This window comes from Panthera tigris, chromosome D3 (genome assembly GCF_018350195.1).
Source record: "Panthera tigris isolate Pti1 chromosome D3, P.tigris_Pti1_mat1.1, whole genome shotgun sequence".
Classification (NCBI taxonomy): domain Eukaryota; kingdom Metazoa; phylum Chordata; class Mammalia; order Carnivora; family Felidae; genus Panthera; species Panthera tigris.
In genome coordinates this window covers 61,617,296-61,644,907 of record NC_056671.1, presented here as the reverse complement: position 1 = coordinate 61,644,907, position 27,612 = coordinate 61,617,296, and positions in this window count along the sequence as shown.

The window sequence follows — 27,612 nt, the reverse complement described above, 5'->3', positions numbered from 1 at the left end:
CATTAAAACTGCTGAACCAGCAGTGATTGTGCATTTTTTCCAATGATTTGAAAGAGGTGGTGGATAACTCAGTATGACAAGTTTGTATCACACCTGGGTCTTGTTAAAGAGATGAGAGTATTTTTACATGACATAATTCATAAGAATATGTTAAAGTTTGCTTTTATAGTGAGTGAGATGAAGAAATGCCCAGGTTTCTGGTCAATCATACTAGATCAGTTTGTGTTGCTGGGGACATAGTCTGCCTGGCTGGAGAAACAAAATTATAGGATAAACTGTCTAAATTGAAAGAAAAATTAATCTGAGCTATCATTTACAAATAATGATCAAAATTAGAACCTCTTTTTTTGTTCAAACATGGGAGTAGGACTGGTTTTGAGGGCTTGCATGAGACCCCATGCTCAGAAGAGCCTCACACTGCATTGAATGTTCTACTCTTGCTAGTTTGAAATTCTTAATTTTCCAACAAGGGACTCCACATTTTAATTATGCAGTGGGTTCCATAACTTTCATAGCCACTTTTGCTGGGAAGCTGTTGAAAGTTTAGGAAAAGAGGATCTTGATATTGAAACCATGCTCTATTTCAAATTACCGTCTCTAAAATGATGGAGTTGGCTTCAAAATCTGTATGAAAATCTATGCCACTCCATCCTGGCCTCTACCTATCCGTACTTATAAAGGTAAAAATATGATCTTCTATACTTAAAAAGGTAAATTTTAGGGTCTTCTGATCCATATTTGAGGAAAAACAAAACAGGAATTATGAATATAAAACTATATTAAAATAGTTCCTTTACATTTTATAGTAACATTTCTTTGTTTGGCAGAATACCGGAGATAAAAGTTATACAACCTGGGCAGTTCACATTCACTTTCCCTGTACTAAGTAGGGAAAGTGGTTATTGCGTTTTCCAGGAGATTGAATTGTTACAATTACATTGCATGTTATGATAATATTTAAATAGCTTCTAATGTTTGGCAGGCATCTATCTGTTTTTTTTTCTCAAGAGTTTGTGAGTGTTCTGCCTTAGAACACTTTAGGTAGCAAGATATGGAGTACTGGGCAGTCTTTAGGAAAGGTGTTTCTTTGACCTATACATACCAGACATCATTCCTTTAAATTAACAAATGGAATGACAGTCTTTATTTTCATGTTAAGAAAACAACTTTTATTTTCAACCTACTGTGTTTTTATCAAATTTAAAGAGACTAGTGATTAACATTTTTCTCTGTGATTGAGTGCAAGAACTAGAAACTGAGGTGTTGTTGTTATTGTTGTTGTTTAAATAGGGAGGTGAAATTTACCTTTTCTCTATCTGAAGATCAGCAGAATGTTTTTCTCACATCCACATTCAAAATCGATGGCAAAACTATATTCTGTTGATTTTATTTCTGAAACATCTTTTGAACTTTCCATTTCTCTTTATTCCAACTGCCATCATCCTAGTCCAGGCTAGTCACATCTCACCTAGACTACTGGATAAAATTGGTGTCTTTTTCCTTAAGTCTCTCTTCTGTCTAAGTTATTCTTATGTTGCAGCCAATATGATAGTCCTAAGCCTTAAATCTGACTGGGCGGCTTTCCTGCTAAAGCCAAACTTCCAATGGCCTCCTAATCTGCTTGTAATAAAATCCAAACTCCCCAGTTCTGTTAAGTGATCCCTGTCTGCTTCTTGGTCCTGGTACTTTTGCATTTGATTTTCCTACCTCATGGAAACTCATACAGTTTCCAAATTATGCTATACGTTGTTTCCTAGTTCACAAAAGATTCAAAGATTTTCAATGCTGTTTTCTTTTTCCACCACATATCTGCCCTCCAAATGTGGCGTACAGATGCTTTCTCTTCAAGTCTAACATGAATGCATTCATTCAACTAATATTAATTAAGCCCTTCATTTCCTAGAACTGTTAGACACACTGATTTTATAGTGAGGAAACAGCAAAGTCCTTGTTTCATGGAGCTTATATTTTAGTGATTAAGAGATTAATATAATAAAAGAATTAATATAATAATGTCTGGCAGTGATTAGTGGTATGACAGAATCTAAATCAATCAAAATAGAAGGTGATATTTTGGATTGATGACTGAGATGGATTTTCTGAGATGGTAAAACTTAAGTCTGAATGTAGAAAATGTGTCCATTAAAATAACAGAGAAAGGAGCATTCCTGGATTAGGACACAACAAGAGAAGAGATCTAGAGATAAAACTACAAGAACTCCTACGTGGTCAGAGGGGCGTGAACACAGGTAAGAAGGGCTAGGGAAGGTAACTAGAGATCAGACCATGTAGGAATTGGTAGGATACGAAAGGACTTTAAATTTTAGTCTGTTGTTTTTTCAATGTTTATTTATTTATTTTGAAAGAGAGAAAGTGTGAGCAGGGAGGGGCAAAGAGAAAGGGAGAGAGAGAATCCTAAGTAGGCTCCATGCCCAGCGCCGATCAGGGCTCAATCCCACAATAGCGAGATCATGACCTGAGCTGATATCAAGAGTCAGACACTTAACTGACTGAGCCACCCAGGCCCCCCTAAATTATAGTCTTAAGTGAGATGGGAAACCACTGATGGGATGAGAGTGGAGTCATTACATGATCTTTTTAGGTTTCAGATGATGCCTCTGGCTTCCCTAAGGAGAATATACTGTAGAGAAAAGAGTGGTAGCAGAGAGACCAGGTAGAAGTTAGTTCCTTGAAATAATCTAGGGCAGAGGTTCACATGGCTTGGATAAGATGAGGGTAGTTAGTTTTGTAAGAGAATTCACTGATGTGAAGTGTAAGAGAGACAAGCGTTATGGATGGCCACAAGCTTTTTACTTGATAAACGGGTGAATGATTGTAACATTTACTGAGGACGAGGTGAAAGATGGGGAAGATTTGTGGGTGGTGGAGAGAGGTATTATACAGTTCAGTTGAGAACATAGGAAGTTTTGTACGTTGTTGCAGAGACTTGCTAGATGCTTACCAAGACCATCCTTTCTTTCTTGGAATACAGGAATACTATATTATTCAGCCTCCTTAGTATCTAGATTGAGACCATACAATGTGAGAAAAAGTCATGTAAACCACTTCTGAGTTATCTGTGTTTGCTCTTTCTTTGTTTCTGTTCTGAAACCCTGGAAGTGAAAGACTGAATATGAAAGAGACAAAGTATGGAAGGGGGTCCTTTGTGTAGGAGAACTACTCAGGAGGGCCACTCGAATCTATGTAATATTGTATTAGAATTGTTAACAAGACAGAAACCACACAGTAATATGAACAAGAAATATTTATTAAAAAAGACTTGTTAACTTAGAAATAAAGAATTATTAACTTAGAGAACCAGAGAAACAAGTTTGGCTAGAAAGAATTAAGAGAATGATAGAGAATATAGGAATAGCAAGAATAACTTCTATCCCTTGGGCTGAGATAGAACACCCAAAGAACAGCCTTCTTCCTAGGACTAAGATACAGAAGATTATGACTTTAGTTCACTGAATGTTAGAGGAGTAGCTATGGTGCTGCCATGGCAGAATGTGATGGAAATCCACAATCTGGACCTTCCCAGAAATATGGCCTTTAGGGTGCCAGGAAAGGCTGTTTGTAGCAATGTATCTCACTGAAGGCACTTTGCTATTAAAACCAACCAAGGGAGTTGCTGGAGAAGCTTCAGGCTTCTGGTTGTTGCTTATCACTATTCACATCGGTAGCTATAGGCTGGAGAAGCTCCCTATACTTCAGGACATGAGTACAGGAAATGCCATGGGCACTGCAAAAACCTGCTAAGAACTCATTGGAATTCCGGAATTACTTCCTCCTGTAACATCTCACCGGTGTCTTTAACTGAAAAAACTTAGCATCATACCCACTAGCAAAGGAAAAATAAAGGACCTTGTTCTATTTTCATATATCAACAAATTAATGTTCAACTTGGAACTGAGAGAGAATAAAGTAATAATAGAATATTTTTCCATTGTCTTCTGACTTGCTGGGTTCAGAAACCTAGGTTCAGAAGTTGGCTCTAAATTTTTCCTTGTCTCTCTGAATATAATGTTATTTTTTTTCCCTCTGGCTGTTTTGAAGATATTCCCTTTGTCTTTTGTTTTCAGCAGTAAGGTATGCCTAGGAAGTTTTTCTGGAAGCTAAGGTGGTATTTATCTTATCCTTATTGGTGTTCTTTGAGCTTCCAAATTTATGAATTTTGGAAAATTCTCAGACCTTATATCTTCAAATCTTTTCTTCTGAGAATAGTCACCTGTATATTAGAGTGTTTGATATTGTCCCACAATTTGGATACTCTTTTTCCCTTTTAAAAAAAAAACATTTTTCATTCTTTTTTTCTCTTTACATTTCAGTGTGGATAATTTCTATTGCTCTATCTTCAAGTTCTTTGATTCTTTCCTAGTGTATGGAGTCTCCAGATGATTCCTTAAAAGATATTCTTTATCTGTAGTACTGTGTTTTTCAGTTCTAGCACTTTCTTTTCTTTCTCATAATTTCTATCTCTTCTACTGAAATCACCCCTCTAATTTGCATGCTGTCCATCATTTCCATTAGAGCTTTGAACACATTAGTCATATTTACTTTAAATTTCTTGTCAGGGTGTTCCATACATGTTTGTTATACCTGAGTTTAGTTCTGATAATTGTTTTGTCTTTTCTGAGCATGTTTTCCTTGCCTTTTCTATGCCTTGTGATTTTTTTGCTGGAAGTTAGACATAAAACAGTAGAGATGGAGGTTAATGGCCTTTATGCATTAAAATGCACACAAATGAAAATGTGCACAAATTCTGCCAGTCTTTTATTTTATTTATTTACTTAGGTTTTTAACTTTTATTTGTTTTTGAGACAGAGAGAGACAGAGTGTGAGAGGGGAAGGTGCAGAGAGAGAGGGAGACACAGAATCTGAATCAGGCTCCAGGCTCTCAGCTGTCAGTGGGGTTCGAACTCACCAATCGTGAGATCATGATCTGAGCTGAATGAAGTCAGACACTTGACTGACTGAGCCACCCAGTTGCTCCAGTTCTGCTAGTCTCTTAATGCAGGCTTTGAGTTAGTCTAGATACGATTTGGGCTGGGTTTGAATTTGTTGTTGCTATAAGTCACCATTTTGTACCACCACTGGCTTCAATTTGAGTAGGTGTTGATTTATCAAAATAGTGTCTATTTAGTGTTGAAATTAGTGTTTCCTACTGTGCTGTGCTTCCAAGTGGCTCCCTTTGTTCTTTCCTTTTCCTCTCCTGTTTCTCTTCTAGCAGAATTCTGTTGTCTTTGAAGGTTGGTAGCTTGGTGGCAGAGCATCTGAGAGTGTGTTTTTCATATTATTCTGTTTAGCCTCTGACAAGGAAGCATTGTGTCTCTGGATCTTGGGGAATGGTCTTCTCAGTTCTGCCTTTCCCTCAGCTGTGGTTGTGAGTCTATCTCACAACCCTGCCCCTCTCTTTTTTCCCTCCTGTTCTTTTTTTCCAGCAACAATGACTTTTGTGAGTTTTTACAACAGCAGCACTTGTTATCTTTTCCCTCACAATTTGAGGGTTTGTTCCATACTGGAGATGGAGAAGGATCTAGGCAGAATTTCTTATCCCTCCAGAATGACTGCTTTTCCCCTTGTTTAGCTTCACCAAAGTGGATAATTTTTTAGTATTTTCAAACTTACTTTCTGGTGGTATCTGTGGGGAAAGAGCCTGTTAGAGGGTGTGGACCTCCCAATTTCTGCTGCTTTCAGGGTTACATACTGTCCCGTTAAGTCATACTTCGCTTGACCAAAATTACTAACTCTTCTAGCTTAACTCTTTACACGACTGTTGCTTCTGTCTGGCATGAGAACCTGCTTGTAACACTTCTGTCTCATAGGCATCAACCCTTTTTAGATTTTAGAACGGTTGTTTGCTTTCCAACTTAAGCTCTCCAGAAGGTTCAGAAAATGCATGGATTTGAAGTTAGTTTGGCTCTTTTTTGTTGCAAGGGTTAAAGTGACTCTTCTTCCATTTCTGTGCCCGGGGCTGGAAGCCCAAAATTCCATATGGCAAGTTTTTAAATAAGCAATATATACCTAACATGAACAGCATAGATCTCTAAATATAGGTGAAAATTCAATTTGCTAAATAATACATATAGTATGATAGAGACTATATCATTTTAAAAACACACAGAGCAATATATGATAGAGTGTATGTATACATGCATATATTAGAAGTGTAAAACAGACTGGAAGAATCCATAGCAAATTTATGATAGTGATTACTCCTGAGGAGAATGTAATAAAAGGAATTTCAACTTTATCTGCAATATTCTATTTCTTTTATTTAAGAAAAATCACTTTAAAATGTCCAACTACCACATGAAATGAAGTATCCCCAAGGCCAAAAGCATCATCTATTCCTTATGATGTGCCACTATGAGCTTAATTAGCAGCTCAGCTATGGCAGCCATTCTGTAGGCAGACGATAGACAGTTGTCTTTAATACTCCATAGTGTTGAAGCTATTCCAACTTTCTACAGCATAGACCATATGAAAATTTCATATTTTTTTTTTATTTTATATATCACTTCGAGCTCAGCAGTACCCAAATGAATCTCATACTTTTTCAGATTCCAGAAAGGGCAGTAAGAGAACATTTTTTTTCTTAAGTGCATACCGTAATTATACATAGCATTATGTTAAATTACTGAAAGAGTAATCTTATTTAATTTTCACACCAATCTTATGAAATAGATATAATTATTCCCATTTTCTTGGCAAGGTGAGTGAGACCCAGAGAAGTTAAGTAACTTGTTGAAGCTGAAGATGTGAGAAAAGATAGAACGTGGAGTTTATAAGATCCACGGGAGCCTGAAAACCTAATTAATCCTGAGGCAAGGGAGGCATCTTTAAATGATTAGAAAGAAAAGGAAGCATTTTCAAGGAGTTAGAGTGGTTACAAAGAGCATAACCAATGCTCAAAGGTATATCAGTCCGAGTCTAATGTACTAAGGCAGAATATAAACATAAAAATCTCAGTAATGTGGTTGACACTGGGATATACTACCCAGAAAAATCTTCAGTAAGGTCTTTTTTTTTTGATCTTGCTGCTGGGCAAGCCTCAGGGATTGACTCTGCTGCAGGGACCCCTTAAAACATAATTATAAATATTGAAAATTTACAGATGTCAAGAAACTGAATTCTTAATTCCTTTTTCTGAAGAGGCTAGTAAGCCCAGTCACTTTTCTCTCCTTTTTGGAATGCTGAGGATATATGTTTAATGAGGTGAAAATGACTATGATGATGATGGTGGTGGTGGTGGTGGTGATAAACATCAGAATCAGTTGGAAGGCTTGTTAAAATACAGATTGTTGGGCCCCACCCACAAAGCTGGTCTGAAGACCTCACTTTGAGAACTACTTTTTTTTAGGATATCTTAATTCTCTCACTTGTCTCATATACAATATGTGACATATTACTTCCTTACATAGTGTGATATTGTGACTTACAATAAGAAATATACATTCGGTCTTTGTCTCTTTGTCTGACACTTAGCTCCTAAAACCCTTGGATTTTCTAAGTGGTAAGAGCAACAGAGGTAATGTTTTTTTATGTTAATGAAGTGACTTTTAGGCCACTTAAGTATGCGGCTGGTTGCCAAGAGAACAACTCATATGATTGGAGGCTTGAAACTTTTAGTCCTACTCCCTGACCTCCCAGGAGGGGAGAAGGGCTAGGGATTGAACTACTTGCCAATGGCCAAAAATTAATCAGTCATGCCTGTGTAATGAAGCCTCCAAAAAAATCTAAAAGGATGGGGTTTGGAGAGTTCTCAGGTTGGTGAGCATGTAGATTTATTTGGGGAGGTTGAGACACTCAGAAACGTCAAGAAAGCTCCATGCTCTTTTCTTATACTTTGCCCTGTGCATCTCTTCCGTCTGGCTACTCCTGACTTATATCCTTTTATAATAAACCAGTAAGCTAGTTAAGTTAAATGTTGCTCTGAGTTCTGTGAGCTGGTTCTAGCAAATTAATCAAACTTAAGGCAGGGGTTTCTGGAATCTCCAATCCATAGCTAAATGGTCAAAAGCACAGGTGATAACCTGAACTTTCAACTGCCTTCTGGGAGGAGGAACTCTTGTAGGACTGAACCCTCAACTTGTGGGATCTGGAGCTTTCTCCAAGTAAATAGTATAGCAATTCAGTTGAATTGTGGGGCACACAGCTAGTATAGAATTATTGATATGGGGGGAACCGTCCTACCCTGCACAGTTGAATTGGGTCCAGAATAATCTTTTTAAGACAGAGCACCAATGCCAATCAATGTATTAACACATTCCTGATGTTTTTTCTGAGAGGTAAGTAGAAGTTTTTTCCCATGACTGCTTAAATGTCTTGTGCATTCTCTGGAATGTATATTCCCCACTTTAAAGACCATATAATATAGATTTGCTGATGCTAGGTCTCCAGAGAGTGCTCCACAGGAAAACTCCTATGTTTTCTACAGCCACTTTTTCCCTCGTGGCATCCTGTATTTTCTCTTTGTAACCACTTTCCCTAAAAATGCTTCCTTCTTTTTCTGATCATTTGAGGATGCTTCCCTTTCCTCAAGATCTTAGCTTTCCATGCTCTTGTGGGTGGGTTAAGTTTTGGCTCCTGCTGAGTCAGCACAAATGCCAGGGAGGCCCTCCATGCTAGGTCACTGTTAAATGTCAGATACATTTCAAAGAAATCAGATTAATTTCCTGCTGAAACTCATATATTGCCTTCATAAAAAATTGTCGTTCCTACTCTTAAGTTTGACTTTACCTAAAACAAAAATTAAATTTTTCACCTCCTTCTGGGTTTCACTGCAGAACCCACTTCCATTAATGTGATGAGAAAAAAGGACCATGTCCAATAGATACTCACTGCTAAAAGTCTACATTCTTGTTGTGGAGAAAAAGGTTCTGCATATTAAGCCCTTACATAGCCATAGGTGACAAAGTCAGTAGTATGTTGTAAGGAAAGTATTAATCAGTAACTAGTAAACATATCACCATTTTAGTTCATAACAAGTTTCAGAAATCAGAAGAGGGTTGCATATGGGCAAGCAAAGCCCTAAGAGGATCTTCAAAATATGGAATTGTAGCACTGTAGTGGTATTCTCAGGATCTCCTCAAAGGAAAGATACAAAACGTTTTCTCATAATTATTTTGAATTACTCTTTTTCAGCAGTATTTAGTTAAAGATATCAGGGAGTGGGGGGGTGCCTCAGTGGCTCAGTCGGTTGAGCGTCCGACTTCAGCTCAGGACATGATCACATGGCTGGTGAGTTCGAGCCCCTTGTCGGGCTCTGTGCTGACAGCTCAGAGCCGGGAGCCTGCTTCCAATTTTGTGTATGTCTCTCTTTCTGCCCCTACCCTTCTTACACTCTGTCTCTCTAGCTCTCAAAAATAAACAAACATTAGAAATATAAAAAATTAAATAAGATATTAGGGAATGGTGGATGATTCAGAAAGAATAAACAACTTTTATTGGAACCTTAAAAATAATAATTTTCTTTAATCATTGCATTTTTATTTAGGAATATTGAAATGTTAAAACTATATTATGGAAGAAACCAAACTTAAAATTCAACAAAATTGTCTCTGCTTTTATCTAAATAAGTTAGATAAATTTTGTCATTGATTTATACTGAAGATTCACCTTTGAAGTAGTAGAAAGGGCAGTGAATAGTTGTAGCTATAATAAATTAAATTCATGTATTTTAAGGTACCTTTAACTTTTTTTTTTACCTTTAACATTTTTAAAACAACTCTTAAATTGTGGAAACAACTCTACTTTTTTGTGTGGTATAAGCCAGATACCAAATGCTTTTGGAATTGAGAGAATGGACCAATCCAACCAAGGAGAGCCAAAAAACCCTGAGGTTCTTAAACTTTTATTATACAACAGAAAAAGTGAAGGGGACCATTTATTAATGACGACTGTGCCTCCTTTTCTCCTGTTATTCTTGCTTATCCAGGAGTCTGTGTGTCACAATAGAATTTTATATACTTGTTGTGAACTAAAATGGTGATATGTGTAGTACTTACTGATTAATACTTTCCTTACAACATACTTCTGATTTTGTCACCTATGGCTGTGTAAATTCAATAGATTTTTTTATGCTATTTTAAATATCATGTTTCAGAACTTAATCTTTATTACTAATGCCCTCAAAAATAATATTAATGAATAAAAAGAAAAAAACAGGAAAAGAAAATGAAAAGCCCTGCCCAAATCCATTTCTTTTCTTTGTTGAGCTCCTGGTGGGACATCTGTATTCAGGTCACCCATGGTCCCTCTCAACTCTCTACATTGCAGAAGTACCCGCTATGCCCCTTTGCAGAAGGGCAGCACATTAAATACTGAAATGGGAGATGCTTCATATCTCAAATGAGTATCATGTCATCATTACTAGGAAACATAGGCAATAAAAATCAAATATGGATGATCTCACCTCTTTCCCATGAGCCCACCTTACCCTCTGACTGAATTGATTCACTTCTGTGTCCCGTCTACTACAGTTCTTGCCTTGCATAGGCCAGTGCTGAGAGTGAAAAGTCTCTTTGCTTGGCCCTGCTGTTAGTTGTGAGCTCCTATCTATAGTCAAGACCATTAGCATGTCTTAACGGTTTTACTTTTCTGAAGAGCTAAGAATAAAATGTAATTAGAGAATCATTTTACTGTGATCCTGAAACCCATATTGTACTCTATGGAGGAAATATGCAATTAACTGAAAGATGAAGAAAAAAGAGTCACAGGGAAAACTTATTGTTTCTTAAATGTGGGAAACTGACAACAAAAAACACAATGTGTTCATCCATTTCTTTAAAAAGAACAGTCTTGGAACTTTTTTTTTAAAGTTTATTTATTTTTGAGAGAGAGAGAGACAGCATGAGTGGGGGAGGAAAAGGAAAGAGGAATAGACAGAATCCCAAGCAGGCTCTGCACTGCCTGACCTGAGGCTTGAACCACAAATCATGACATCATGACCTGAGCCCAAATCAAAATCAGATGCTTAACCAACTGAGTCACTCAGGCACCCTTTAGCCACTTGACTTAATTTTCCAGATGAACTAGGAACAGCCTGTAGGACCAGACAGTAAGAAAGTACTAAAAATAAGTAAAGGATAGGGTATGTCAAAGAGACCCAGGAGCCAACCTGAAAGAGCTCCCAATGGCCAAAGCTCAGTTTAAAACAACAACAACCACAAAGAACAACTTTGTATATGACCTGAAGTATAAAATAAATATGCATGAGGCCATGTTGATATAATTAAATGATTGAATAAATAAGTGGAAGAGACAAATTTCCTTACAAAATAATTCCAAGTGATATATGTAAATGCTGCCTACCAGCCGGTAGAGCTTAATCTTCCCCCACCCCTACTCTTGAGTATAGGATGGACTTAGTATTTTCCTTCCATATAATACATATGAAAAGGAATGAGGCAGAACAGAGGGAGTAACTTTACAGTGAATAAACCTGGCAACAGAACCTTAACAAAGTAATCCAGGTTAACATCACCAATGACAGCGTGTGGCTATTGTATATCCTTGATATGATGGGATGAGAAAGACTTTTCAACTTTGTACAGTATTCTTTCCCCAAAACCATAATCCAAGTCTACTCATAAGAAAATAAATCAGACAAACCCAAATTAAGGAAAATCCTACAAAATACCTGATTGGTATTCCTCAAAACCTTCAAGATCGTGAAAAACAAGCAATGACTGAAAAGCTATCACCAACCAGAGGAAAGCAAGGAGACATGACAACTAAATGAAATGTAGCGTTCTGGATTGGATCCTGGGATGGGATAGAAAAAGTACATTAATGGACAAACCGCTGATATTTGACTAAAGGTTGGGACTAGATAGTAGTTATGCAATATTGGTCCTTGATTTTGACAAGTATGCCATAATAATTAAGATCTTAAAATTAGAGGAATATTTGGGAACTCTCTGTACTATCTTTGCAACTTTTCTGTAAACTTAAAATTATTCCAAGTAAAAATTTTATTTAAAGAAAAACAAAACAGAAGTAAAACTCTTAAGCCATGGTCTTATGATTTTGTCCATTTTTTTAAATGTATATTTTATATTAAATATATATATAAATATATATATATTTAAATGTTTTATTTTATTTTTGAGAAAGATAAAGAGCATGAGCAGGGGAGGGGCAGAGAGAGAGGGAAACAGAAGATCTGAAGCAGGTTCTGCACTAACAGCTCAGAGTCCTATGGAGGGCTCAAACTTACAAACCTTGAGTTCATGACCTGAGCCAAAGTCAGAGGCTTGACTGACTGAGCCACTCAAGTGCCCCTAAATGTATGTTACATTTTAATTAACATTTACTTAGAAAATTCAGTATCTATTTATGATTTAAAAAGCAACCTTTGCAAAGAAGAATAGAAATGAATGCTTTAATTTGGCAAGAGTTCTACATCATGAACTTACAGCAAAATATAGAAAGACAAAATATTAGATTCTCTCTCTTAAGATTAGAAACAATATATAGATGATGCTATCACCACTGTTTAACATAATATTGGAGGTAGTAGCCTCTGTTATAATGATAACAATTATCATTAATAAAACAGTATACAAAGCCAGAAAACAGTATACAAACAAATATTCCTCATAAAAGCAGTATTAACTGTCCATTACTTACATTTTATCCTAATTAAAAATATATAATTTCTATGGAGAGAAATTTAATATTCCAATAAAAGCCATGAAAGATAATCAAAATTAGTTCCATACTTTTGGATGAAATAATTTAACTTTTTAAGATGCTGGTTCTAATAAATTATCTGTATATTAAAAGCAATCTCAATCACATTTTCAACTGAAATTTTTTAGGAGCTTAATAAAAGCTGGCAACAGAACCTTAATCAATATAAAAGAATAAAGTCAACTTTGAAAAAGTATAAATTGGGATAGAGAGATTGCCTCTCAGAAATTATGACATACTACAATGACATAGCAATACAAATTAATGTTGCATTAGTACAAAAATGTAGAAATAGTCTGAGAACAGAATGGAGAGTTTAGAGACAGAACACTTATGCATGGGGACGTTGGCAACTTAATACATAATAAAATTGCGGAAAATAAATGATGTTTTTATGCCTCACTATATGGAGATAAATTTAGATATCTAATGAAGACCATTTACAAATGGACTCCAGATGGATTAAAGACTTATACACAAAAGGTAAAACTTTTAAATTACTAGGAGCAAATATACAAAAACATCTTTGTGATCCTATTGTGGGGAAAGACATTAAAAATTCCCAAACCATGAACTACAGTTTTTTAGGAGAGAATGTGTGCAAGCAGAGGAGGGGCAGAGAGAGAGAGAGAGGGAGAGAGACAATCTCAAGCAGACTCCATGCCCAGCATGGAGCCCGACGTGGGGCTCAGTCTCAGATCCTGAGATCATGACCTGAGCCGAAATCAAGCATCAGATGCTTAACCAGCTGAGTCACCCAGGTGCCCCAATATATATATATATATTTTTTTAATTGGGGTTTATTCAATGGAAAACATTGTGGACAAGTTCACAAATTGATAACAAATGTGAAAAGACATTTTCTGCTCATAAAAATACCAGGGGACTAACATCTAAAATATAAAGGATTTCCTGCAAATAAACAAGAAAAATACAATATCCACAAAAGAAAAATGGACAAAGGACACAATGCTCAGTATGGGAAGAGAAAACCTAAAAGATATTAGCATATGAGGAAATGTTCAAACTCGTTAGTAACCAGAGAAGCACAATCAAAATGGCCAAAGGATATAACTTTTTACCTATCAGTATAGCACCTGTGCACTGTATTTGTGTACATACTAAGGTTTTGTTTTGGGGTTTTTTTTGGATTTTTATTTATTTTTTTAGTGGTTCCAGGTTTAATTAAGTTATGGTACCACCTTTAAGAGAAGGTCCCATGGCAGGCAGCCTGGGCCCCAAGAAGAGCATTTGCTTTTTGCAGTAAAATAGAGGGACATAGTAAACCAAAAACTACTTACGACCCTCCTGCCTTGCTGTCTTTCACCGTCTGAAAGAAATCCAGAAGGTGGCTCATCTGAGTAGGCCTTCTTTTAGGGATAGATTACTCCTACCCTCTGGATCTGGGACCGCTGGGAGCCTTTCCACCCTGTTGCTTTTCTGAAGTCAGTTCCTAAAGAGGGAGAGGAGTCTAGCAGAGATAGTCCTAACCAGTGACAGACAGGATGCTGGGACCTCAGAGTCCCCAGTTAAAAAAAAAAACAAACAAAAAACAAAAAACCACTCACATCCATTTTGGAACAAGTGAAGCCAGGATAAGGTGGTATTAGAGTGGAAGTGCACATAGGAGCAATTGTTCCAGATAGCATTCTGGCAGAAAACCATCAATTAATTAGCTGCATACTCTATTAAGTAGGAGTTTACCTCCTAAATATATATTCTAAAGGAATTTTCAGACATTTCAAATGGGGAGGGTGCAGGTGGATGCTAACTAACCACAATATTAGTGTACTTGATAGTGGAGTTGGAGGGCATCCATGGCCTGGGGAGTGACCAGGTAAAAAGCAGTGGAGGTTCATGCAGTTAGATACATTAGGCTAGATAGTCACACAGTGACATGGACGTCTAGTGATGTAAGTATCAGATTGAGAGTGTATTATATAGCAGAATATGTAATATTTACTTGTGCTCATATATCAACAATAAACATTTTGCAAGAAAACTTCCCAACAAAAATGTATACTTTAGCTATTAGGGTGATTGTCCATGGGGAAAGGAGTAGAAGGAGGCAATGATAATAACAGGGAAAAGTAAATTTAAGAATACATGTCTCAAGGTGGAAAAGTTCAGGAAAAAGAGCAGCTTCCTCTGAGAGAACAGTGATGATGGTAGTCAATGATTCTACATTTTATTGCAATAAATAACAATGTTTGTGTTATTTTGGCTCCTGTGAAACTGTGTGATGGTGAAGTTTTTTTTTATCATGCTATGGGTTTGCTTACTTTATTCTTAAATCCTTGAAAACCCCTGACTCATCCAGGAGGCATGATGCAACCCTCATTAAGCAGTTTAAGAAGGAAAAGAACTTTTAATTAGGTAGTTTGGACAAAAATTCTGACTCATAATGGATTATGTAAGCTTTCTGCTCTGCAATAATTTCTACTACTAAGTGAATCCATTGAGATTAGCTCTCTCAGATAGCCTAATAAATAAATGCACATATCAGAGAAGCATTCTTCCTTTTATCCATTCCTCTAATTCATTTACCCAAAAGTGACAACTCTGCAGTTTTGCAAAAGCTTGACAAGTCCTTATTTATCTCCCTTTGATACTGTTTTATGAACATAACAGGTATTTCTTCATCTATTTGTAAAAGTCTAAGATTCCTAATTAGATTTGCTTTTTTTGGTTAGAAACTCCAGAATTATCCTTTATATAACATTTATTACATTTTTTTTATGAAAGAGATACATGCCTGTTAGAGTATTTGGTATATACATGTAAGAGGCATAGACCGGAATGTCATAAATGAAAGTGGGCAAAATTTTTTCTTTGTTTTTCTGTAATTAATCTTATCTTTCAGTGCGCAACATATTCTATTCCACTTCAGGGTATTCCTTCTGTCCCAGAAATACTTTTTTTTTTCTTTTCTGCAAAGTTCAAATATCCCAATCATTGGCAAGTTTAAAGCTTAGTCACTTTGCTTTAAATACTCTGTCTTTTGGACTGTATCTACACACATACCCCAAACCCCACTCCAGATCTTAAATGTTTTCTCTTCGCTCTACTTTCTGTGGTGGTGTCAGGCTGATGTCTCCTTCATGTTCTCAGATGCAAGTATTCCATCCATCCCATATCTTTGTTGTCCCAACTACCCATACACCAAGACTTTCAGGGGTTTTTTTTCTTTCTTTTTTTTTTTTTTTCCACCTCACACATAAATGTGTTAAACCTTGTAATTTTACAATATCACTTAATATGTAGTAGTAAAAATTTCTTCTTTCCACACTATCCTTACCCATTTATCCTCTCACGTGAATTTTATTATCAACTTCCAAACTAACCCTTCTTAATATTTATTGAAGTTGTATTGTACTTATAAATTCATTTGGGAGAGAGGACATCTTTGCAACATTGTATTTTGAATTTAGTTAGGATATATTTATATCCCTCAGTCAAGTTCAGTAGTTTTTCTTTGTTTGTTTTTTAGATAACCAGATAACCTCTGATTGATTTCTTTTCAAGTTTTTTCTTAGTTATGTTTTTGTGTGCACTTTCAAATGTGATTTTATTACATTTTTGTATGGATTATTTCTAATTCATATAGACACAATTATTTTCTTATGTATTTTTATATTTGTCTACCTTAATATGCTTTCTCCATAGGTTATTTTAGGTGTTTTGAGATCATTGTATCATCTAAAATATAAGTTTTTTCCTATTATATGCCAATATTTTTCTTGTCATATATGTTACAGTTCCCAAATTCTTTAAAAATAATGCTAGTAGATATTTTGATCATTACTGTAATGTAATTGTCTCCAGAGATTTACAATAATATGTAATATTGAAAGTTAAGTCTAAGTAGTGATTCTTACTCACATAGCTGAATTACTAGGGATGTCTGATTTTAATTTCCCCAAAACCTTGGGAGTCCCTGGGGACGTGGTGGGTACTGTTTATGGGAAATAAATGTAGGAAATAGGAATATATGCATAAGTCTGCTTGCTTGTTTTGTTTTTAAGAGTGGAGCCCTGATCAGAACTGTGTTTCTTTCACTTCAGAACTTTTAGCAAGCAGCCAAAGTAGATAGTTGGATTGGTGACTCTATACAGGTTGCTAGGTAAACAGTGGTGCTTACTAAATCTATACAAACTAATCATTGGGCACAGAGAGATAAAATACAGATATTTACTAAAAACTAACTATGGGCCAGACATTACAGTAGATAACATAACTGTCACCAAATATTTGGAAGGTAAGTGTTGACATGTATTTTCTTTATTAATTCCTTCCCTTATATGCACACACACTCCTGAGAATTAGATACTCTTCTCTTTTCACAAAAAAACCTAACCAACCAGACAGAGTAACGTATACATTTACTTAGCTATTAATGCTAGAATTTGGGTTCAAAGTTTTCATTTTTATTTACAGTGATTTTCACTGTAAGATAAGGATCCTGGCACTGTACCACAGTTGACTTATGATAACTAGAATATATACAGTGCTATGGTAATATCTAAGAGAAAGGAAAGAATTTCAGCTAAGGAAATTTAAGAAGGCTTTCTGTATACGATTTAGGATGCTAAAAATGATTTCAGCAGTGGATATTGGTGGATCAAAACTAAGGACATACTTCTTTTTTAATCATGATAACTTTAGAATTTCATTAGCATACATTTAGATCAAGAGAATAAGGTTGTGTTTGAGAAGTCCTTATAGCATTTGTAAAATCTGATAAACTCAGCCTGATAGATTTCTGTAAACTTCCCTTCCCTTATAAATTTCTAAAACACTTAAACTGATATGTTTCAAAAGCTGTTATACTAAGTAGTGAACTTGCTATAATTGTATAGTAAATTCAAGGCATTAAATGCTGTGTATCTGAGTCCAAAGATTCAGAAAAATGTGTGTGTGTGTGTGTGTGTGTGTGTGTGTTCTCATTTACCATTAGTTTCTAATTGAATACCCAGTATCCATTTTAGGTCTAAAAAGAATCCTGTAAGCAGTCCCTAATGCCATATGTTATGCATATAATTCTTGTTCCTTTCCTGATGTATGTATTTTGTGTGTGTGTGTGTGTGTGTGTGTGTGTGTGTGTGTGTGTGAGAGAGAGAGAGAGAGAGAGAGAGAGAGAGAGAGGAGAGAATAGACATAGGTGAAAGAATTTAGGCTGCATGACTGGTGACACATTTAAATTATCTTATTAATTATGGATAATAAAATTCAAGAGTAATATTGACAAACATTGGTGCATGGAGAGGATTCCCTTAGTTACTGGATGAAAATAAAACCTTGCCATATGAGCAGTTTAACAAAGTTCGCATTTTATACTTCAAGAACATGAGAATCAGGGAGACAACATAGCTGTCTCAAGCATCTGAAAAACCGACAATGTAGCGGAAGAAAACCACGGATTCTGTGTGGCCCAGCAAGGCACGTGAAAACCGAAGGATAGAAATTACAGTGGAGAAAGAGAGGAATGCTGGGAACACCCTCGGCGGAAGGAATGCGGGGAACGCTCGTCCGAGAGAGGCATTCTGGGAACACATAAGAGAGAAACAAGACCGGAGCGTGCTGCCAGAGAGGAATCCTGGGAATATGATTTAAAAGAGGGGGACGCCCGGAACCTACGTCCGAGGAAGAGGCGGATGCCTCAACACTGCATCAGAGAGGGAAACCAAAAACATTGTTTCAGAGAGAGACGTGGGGTGGGGGTAGGGTGGATTCCGGAACCCTCCCACAGGGATGCCGGGAACCTCCGTCAGAGAGAGGGGGATGCTGGGAACAGCCTCAGGGGAACAGATGCCAGCCACACCCATCAGCGCGTTCTGGGAGCAGGTCGTCAGAAATGCTGGGAACAACTCTCTGGGAGAGGCATGCTGGGATCACGTCGTCAGAGAGAAGAATGCCGGAAATGTGAGGTAGGAGAACGGGACCCCAGAAAGACCTCTCAGAGAGGGATGTTGGGAACATACATCAGAGAGGAGTGGGGGGAAAAAGTTACCATGAGAAAGAATTTAAAGCTATAACCATCAGATTTGGGGGGGGGGGGGGGGGGGGTGGGGAAGATCCGTTGACCTTATCAGGTACTGAGTTTCTTATTATTAGAGGTACTGGAACAGAACCATGACAATAGCCTGTTGGGAGGAATTCAGTCCTTAGGTGGAAGATGGAATTCCATAATCCATGATGTCCTCTCACATTGCATCTATGATTGTAAAAAAATAAAAATCCGTTCATGATCAATTTCCTCCTTTCCAAGATGACAATTTCTATCATGCTCAGCACTGACTCAAACCTTGAGGCTTTTGCAACCAGAACCAACACCTTTTTCAAAATTCAGAGATTTTCTTCCCACTTTTATCCCCTTAGCTAACATAACTTCCTGTTTATAAGAAGGCAGTGGGGAAGGGGGGGAACCCAAAGGTATCATACACATCAAAGAGCTCTTGAAATATAACATTTTGATGAGTTAAGAAGTAAAGCAGTAAGAAATAAGTATAGATTAAATGTCTCTTAAAAAAATGGGTGTTAAAAATTGATGGAACAGCACCTGGCAAACCACACTGAAGATTTTGCCAAGCCCCGAATATTTGAAATATTCTTTGTTACACTTGACAAAGTCAACCCCGCTGAGTGTCTCAAAAGTTATTGCCACTACAGGTTGGCAAAGCAATCCATAAATACACGGTCCAAGTTTTCAAACAGTTTCTTCAGTTCAGAAACAAAATACAGTCCAAATCCTCAGTGAATGAGAATTTCATGGGCCTCTTCCAATTGGGAGAAATAAATTTGGAAAAACACAGCTATTAAAAATAGCATCAGTGATGTAATTATTGTTCTTCTGATGAATGAAAACCAGTTTTCATGGTATGTTGTTGTGTACTTGGTGGTGGTGTTTTACTGCAAGGGATTGTATTATTTTGTATATGTGGTTCTTTCTGAAATCACAGCATTACCATTATGGACACTATCTTGTTCCTTCCATCCTTGACCATCTTGTCTCCTCTCTCCTTTCTTGCACCTTCTATGCTCTCCTTGCCCTATCAACTGACTCCTCTCCTATATGCCAGAGTGTCTCATCCAGGAGATGCACCTGCTTTTCCCTTTTATTCTTTTCCTTTTTTGTTGCCTGAATCACAGAAGGATGACAGTAGGATATTCAGCAGCCATACTGTATTGTGAAGTGAACTTAAGGATGGAAGCCAAGCACTGAGAACGGTGATTGGTGACTGTGGAGCCACCGTACCAGTCCTAGACTGACCCTTTCAAACTCCTTTTATTTAGGAAAGATACATAAACATTTCTTCATTTAATCTACTGTTGATTTTTCAGTTATATGTAGCCATATTTTATCCTGTGCATCTAACTGGTGTATCCATGGGATCAGAGAATAAACTATAAACAATCCCTGCTTGTTTCTCAACCTCAGCCCACTAACTTATACTCTGGAAATCATTCATTGATTCTAGGAAACAAGTAACATTCTCATTTATCTGTTCTCTCTTATCACCTCTGTGACATTTACAGAAGTATTGTGATTATTAGATTATTTGTCTCACTCTTTCATTTACTATATAGGACTGGTGTGCCCAAAGAACAAAGTGACAGAGGGCCTGGAATGCAGGAGAAAATCCATATATGCTGAATTAAGTTATTAATACAAAAGTCTAAGAAAGTAGGCAACCCAGTAGTCTGTAATAGGAAAACATGGTCGCCAATAATGTGGCTTACTCACAGTGCTGACAAGACAGCGCCCGGGATGAGAACAAAAGGTGAGGAGGGAGAACCAGGAAATCAAGGGGCTACCAAGGCATCTCTTAGACGAGTAGAAAGAAACCCAGGCATTGTGGCTCACATGTGCATAGACACCTGCTTACAGGACCAAGATGGCAGCACACTCACGGCAGTCAGTGCAGAATGTTGTACAGAATTGGTGCAGCCTTAATTGGTGATTCTTTAATTCCTTCAAGGGTAAGAATGTTGGGATGTGATTGGCACAAAAGGGGGGCATTGAAAATAAAAATACCGAAATATTTTATTAGCATTCTTAGCTGTAATCTCACTCTGCTTGCAGCAATGATAAAGTGGTAACAAAACATTCCTTTCTAGTCCATTGCCTAAATTATCAGGACCAGAATTCTTCTGTATGGTTCTATAAATATTAGGGTACTTCAGAATTTCCCCCTAATTCCTTTTCACCCTTCTTCTATATACATGCTGTATACAATCCCATATATCCCATGACATCAGTTACCATCCAGATCACGTTAAATGAATGCTACAAATATGCCTCCATTCCCACTTCTCTCTAGACGCATGCCAAACCTCTAATCAATAAACACATTTTTTCCACTATGAAGGAATTTTACCTCAAAGTCTGTTTTCAACTCAGGACTCTAGAAAAATGCTACCATATTCCAGAGTAGACACAGAAGATAAAACCCTTTGCCATTCCTGTGCCTTAAATAGAATGCCACCAAACAGGCATCTTCACTAGATCCTTTTCCTGAGCTTCACACACATAGATGCAACTGCTTGTGTGCTCCAAGTGAATGTCTGAAATGGAATTCAGTCTTTCCCCTCTCACCCAACCTTCTCCTCATATGTTTCCTCTCTTGCCACTGCAAAGGCTATCACCATCCTTTCAGTTACGTCCTAGCAGAAATCTCAGAATTAACTTTGGCTTATCTGTTCCCCTCAACCCCATCTATTATCAGCTATAGAATCTTGTCATTTCTACCTTTTACATATGTAGTCTTTCCTCTACTCTTGTGTTACTACCCTAATTCAGGACTCCATGATTGCTTATCTAAATCAATAAAGTGGACTTGAATTTTTGTTTTTTTTCCAATGCATTCTCCATATTGGAGCCAGAGTACTATTTCTAAAATACTTTTCTCTGCTTTTTATTCTGTAAAATTTTCCCACTGACCTTAAGATAAAGTCCCACTCCATAGTAATGTTTATGAGTATCTTCATGATCTTCTCTCTCTGCACTTCCTCTGACCTTCCCATCCTCACCCAACGCTATGATCCAGAGCTTTCTAATATTTTTTTTTTTAAAAATTTTTTTTTTTCAACGTTTCTTATTTATTTTTGGGACAGAGAGAGACAGAGCATGAACGGGGGAGGGGCAGAGAGAGAGGGAGACACAGAATCGGAAACAGGCTCCAGGCTCCGAGCCATCAGCCCAGAGCCTGACGCGGGGCTCGAACTCACGGACCGCGAGATCGTGACCTGGCTGAAGTCGGACGCTTAACCGACTGCGCCACCCAGGCGCCCCGCTTTCTAATATTTTGTGTGTACTATTCCTTCTCCTGGCTAACTCTTCTTTGATGCATAATTTGTATGTCATAGAACACTTGAAATCTGCATGCTCTTCATTAATTTATTTAACAAGCACATTTTGACGTATATCATATGCCCAGGTATTGTGCTGGTAGGCAAGAATGAGAAAAATACTATTCTTGTATGCACACAACTATTAATCTGCTTAAGAGGCATATAGTAACCAATAATTGCACAATTACCTACTTATAATAACTAAATATATACACTCCCTTACATAGAGAAAGGGAATAAGTGGATCTTGACTCTGTGTGTGTGAGCGTGTGTGAAACCCCTAAAAAGACCCCTGATCTTTGTGTACAGAGCTCAGGGGCAGGGATGGAACATCCCTTGTTTTGTTTTGTTTGTTTGTTTGTTTATTTATTTATTTATTTATTTATTTATTTATTTATTCCTAAGGAACTGAGGGCTTTGGTGGGGAAGGAATGGGACTAAATACCATTTTCCTCTCTTTGAGAATTAAAATTCAAGAAACTTGTCAGAGTTCACTGGGTGAAACTGCCTAATGTTCACAGGAAGGGGAAGACCTTAAAGGGGAACTCAACAGTGAGGGAACAGAATCTAGGCTGTTAACCTGGACTCAGAATTCATGAGGCTGTACTAATTCTGAAATAACATATACAGGAACCTTGAAGCCTCTGTGTGCCCAGCCCTTTTGTCACAAAGCCTGGGCTTTGGGCAACATGAGTATAATCTTGTAGCTCGTTTATGGGCTAAATGAAACCTGAGTCATAGGAACTTAACCAAAGCCCTCTGTGTGTGACCCATGTTTAAAAAGGATACCAGCGGGAACAACCAAATTCATACTGTAAGTGTACTACTAGGACATGCCAGTTGACTCTCCTTTTAAGCCTGGCCTTTGGAATTCCTCCTTGGACTGAGTAACCCTGGGGTACCTGGGTAATTCAGAAATAAGAGGTCTCGAGAAAACGGCAGTTCCACAAAGAAAAGCATGTGAAAAAATAATTGTGATATTATGGTTTTTGTATTTCAAATTAGTGAAGTATATTATGTCAATTACTGTATGAATTATGAAATTTCCTATATAAAGAAAATTACAAAGAACCACAGGCTAGTAGGAACTGGGAAACCAGAGATGTGCTTGAGCAGGGCATTGTTGTGATTAGACTTGCATATAAGATGTGGAAAAGATCCTGTGCATAGGATGGATTTGCAGGGACGAGACATCTGGGAATACCCAAAATTGAAATAAATAGGGGATGGTTATTTCTCTAGTCTCCAGGTAAGATGGTTTGCAATAGTTTACTACCCTATTAAAAAAATCACCTGCTGTCTCTGAAGAACATCTAATGTATAATGTAGTCATACAGAAAAAAAAAATAAAGCAAAAAAATGAACAAACAGAAACAGAATAGAACCAAAGTAAACTTTGTATGACTCACACAAATAAGAGAATCCCTCTACTTCCCTCTGCTCTCACTCAGTTTCAAATAGAAGAGCTGTGAGGAAGCTTGTCCACACTTAACAGCAGCTATCAATGAATATAAACTTACAGACTGACCGAATTCAACAAAACCTCCATGATCATATATTTCAAGTCTCTCATTTGTAAAATGAGAGACTCAAGTGAGAGATTCACATTCTGGGAGGAAAAGTGGCAGATCTCGAACCAGAACCCAAATCTTTTGATTTTGATTTATTGAGAATCCATTGATTTTGAAGGGGCAGGGTGTCCGAGAGTGAACCTTTACAGACCATGAAAGGAGAAAGTGCTGATCTTTTGCTTTTACAGGGGCCAGGCTCTATAGACTGTAATTGGGCAGATCTGGAACTGCTCTCAATTTCTCTGCTGCTACTGAAAGGGTAGCAGGGCTCCTCTGTTGACACTGATGATCAGGATCCTAGCAGAGGGCAGCAAGAGGTGCTTCTCTGCTCCTCTCCCGAGACAAAGCATAACATGACTTCCTGGGCACAGGGAAAAAAAATCCAGCTCATTTAAAAAAAAAAAAAGTTTTCTCTGACATTTTGCTCCCCGCCTTGCACGTTTCCCCTCTTGTCTTCATTTCTCAGCCTGACCCTCTCATCTCACCTTTGCCCGGAGGGTCAACATAACTCCATGGTTGACACTGATTTTTCTAACAGCAGCAATTTTAACCCAGTAAAAGTATCCCCAAAGCACAAAAGGTATCAAATTAAAGTGCCTCTCCAACAACTTGATACTGTGACTAATTCGCAAAGGCATAAAGCCAGGGAGGAACGTGTTGTTTTGTTCTTGGCTTTTGCAACCATGTATATGTTCATCTGTCCTTGTCTCACCTTTTAGTTTTTACGAATAATCCCTTTTAAAATGTGGTGTTTCTGAATTAAATATTCACATCAATATATCATTCCATAGTAATATTTTCATATTTTGCTGCTATAATTATCTTTCTAGATTATGGCATAGAAGTTCAAATGCATTCAAAGATCTACCTGTCTGTTATAATTTATTTGTTATTCCTTAAATTTATCATGGAAAGTTCCAAACACAATAAGAAGTACAAAGAATATTAAAATTAATAACCATGAGCACTTCACCTATGTTCAGTTTTTATCAACTCTTATCCAATACTATTTTATCTATACTACTTTCCCTCATCCCATATTCTTTTAAAGCAAGTCCCACATATTATTTGTGTTTTTATCTGCAAATATTTCAGTAGGCATATCTAACAGGTATGGAAAATAAATAAAATCAGACATCTATGCTACCTAAAAATAAAAAAAATAAAAAAATAAAAATAAAAATAAAAATAAATCAGACATCTATGCTACCTAAAACAATTAGTAAGTACTTCCTATCATGTATGTCAATTATCTTAATAAATATTTAAAATTTTATTTAATGTGGATTCAACACAGGAATATTCACTGTGATAGTTGATGTGTCTTCAGTTCTCTTCTAACCTGTAGATTGCTCCTACATTTTTTTTTCATTGAAAATTATTTAAAAAACTGAATCTTTGGGCTGCAGATTGTCCCACAGTTTGAATTTTAATGATTATTTTTCCCATAGCATTGTTTCATATTTTATTTATCTTCTTCATTTTCTAAAAATTAAGGTTTCATCAAGAGATTTAATTAGATTTAAGTTTGATCTTTTTGAAAATAGTATTTGTTTAGGTCGTATAACATACTTATACCAGGAAGTATGTAATACCTGGTTGTCTTTATTTTTAGTACTGTATTTTCTTCTCTAATATTGACTTTTCCGAAATCTAGATTATTTAAATTGTATCAATTAACATTAAAAAATCTTATGATGAACCTTAACTGCTGTTTTTACACAACAGATTATATTGTTAAAACTGTCCTCTTATGCAACTACCAAAGGGGTGTAAATGATGGAGAATAGAGAAGGAGAACTGATAAGGGAGGCAATGGATTAAGTATCTTGAAGAAATTAATTGATATTTCAAATCCTAACTCTCAAGAAATAAATATGAAACTATAAAGGGTAATTCCGGGTTGGCCCACTGTATAGACCATGCCCATTGATCTAATCATAGTTCTAGCTCCTGCTTCAATTGCATCCCAAAGAGAAAATGGCTCTGTGTTGATGTCAAAGATAGAAGTACCCAATAATGTATATTTTTGAATACCTGGGTGGCTTAGTTGGTTAAGCATCCAACTTCTGCTCAGGTCATGATCTCGTGCTTCATGAGTTTGAGGCCCCATTTGGTCTCTGTGCTGACAGCTCACATTCTGTCTCCCTCTCTCTCTACCCCTCCCCCACTCATGCTCTGTCTGTATCTCTCTCTTAAAAATAAAAATAAGCATTAAAAATTTTAAAAATTCATTTGCATCTCCATCTTGAGTCTAAACACCATAGATATTCCTTAGCTCTGAGGCATAAAAATTGTTGAGTAGCATCTGGGTGGTACAATCTGTTAAGCATCTGACTCTTGATTTCGGCTTCAGTCAGGGTCTCATGGTTCCTGAGATCGAACCCCACATCAGGGATTGACATTCTCACTCTCCCTCTATCTCTCTCAAAATAAATAAATATTTAAAAAAATAGTTGATCACTAAATCATAAATAGGAATTACATATAAATCGCTGCTGTTAATTTTTTTTTTCTGCTGCTCACTTAAGTAAATTTACAGAACTTTTTTTATATCTGATATATAAAAGTAAATCGGACAAAAAGCAGAGGTAGAAAAATAAATTACATCTACTGCAAACACTATGTAGTTGTGTGCCTGAACCATTCATTTCACTTCCCTGGCCCACTACCTTTGTATAAAAAACTATAATAATTCTTTTCCTACATAGTTTGAGAATGAGACAATGAAACATATTTTAATGAAAATTGCATGAAATTTCTAGGTGGCATCATTAATATGGCAAATAATTCATAGACTACTGAATGCTGTAACAAGGATACATTTTAATAGCAGATTATTTTAACAGTGAAGAAATTAAAGTTTAAATTAAATTAGATGTCCAAGGTCTTATTGCTAGTTTTTGAAATGTAAATTTTGCCCTCTTCTATTTATAACTTATAAATATTGAGTTGCAACTATGTCCCCACAATCTAGAACATCTAATGAAACTTATCTGCAAACATTATAAAATTCTAAAGAACTATAATAGAATATATACAGACACAGCCATCTCTTAAAATGACTCTCATGACTATTACCAAGACTGAAAAAAGACAAGAGAAATAGTGACAGCTAGCAATGAGTATGTCTCTCTTCATCCATTATAATCCCTTAGTGAGGAAAAAAGATGGGAACCGATCCGGTGATACATATTTTCCCATCAACAAAATAGTATATGTAACTATATTGTTATCCTTGATATGTGGGTTTAATTTAGCTCTTTAACAACTGGAATATTGCTTGTATTTTTGCTGATTTGTTTTTGGCTTTTCTTTTTTGTCCAGCTTCTTGGATTCACATTTATGGCTTAAAATACCCCATTCGAATATTAGTAAAGGTATCATTTATTGGCTACCTATGTGTCTGCCAAAATACAAATTAAGTGAATGTTGGCTCTACACGAAATATCTAAATGGTCAGCTGTTTTCAATATTGCAAGGTAGTTACCCAGTCACCCCCACTTCCTTCATAAAATACAGCTCTCAATGGGTAAGTGAAGTCTTGCATTAGTATATTACAATCATTTCTTAATGGGATATAAATCTTTTGGTTTTGAAATACCATTTTAAAGTTGTCATTAAAACATGATAGATTACCAGTTCTTAAGACATTTAATGACTCAGTGTGAAATTGACCCAGTTGCCAGGTTGATAAGGGAGCAACCTATTTATATCTCCTTAATGAACATTAAATGTCTTTCTGGAGTGATGAAGTAGGGGATAGTAATACAAGAGGTCTGAAGATGGCAAAGGAAACAGGGCATTCTTGTAAGGGTCACCCCCTCCTCTGGGCTCCCACAGCTTTGTGTGCCACAAGTAGGACCTAGTACCTTGATCATCTATTCCGGGAAAGGTAATTTATACCAGAGAATAGGTAAAATATCCCTAATTTCAAGTAGGTTACACCAGCCTCCCATTACCATAATATGAAACCTAGGTAATATTT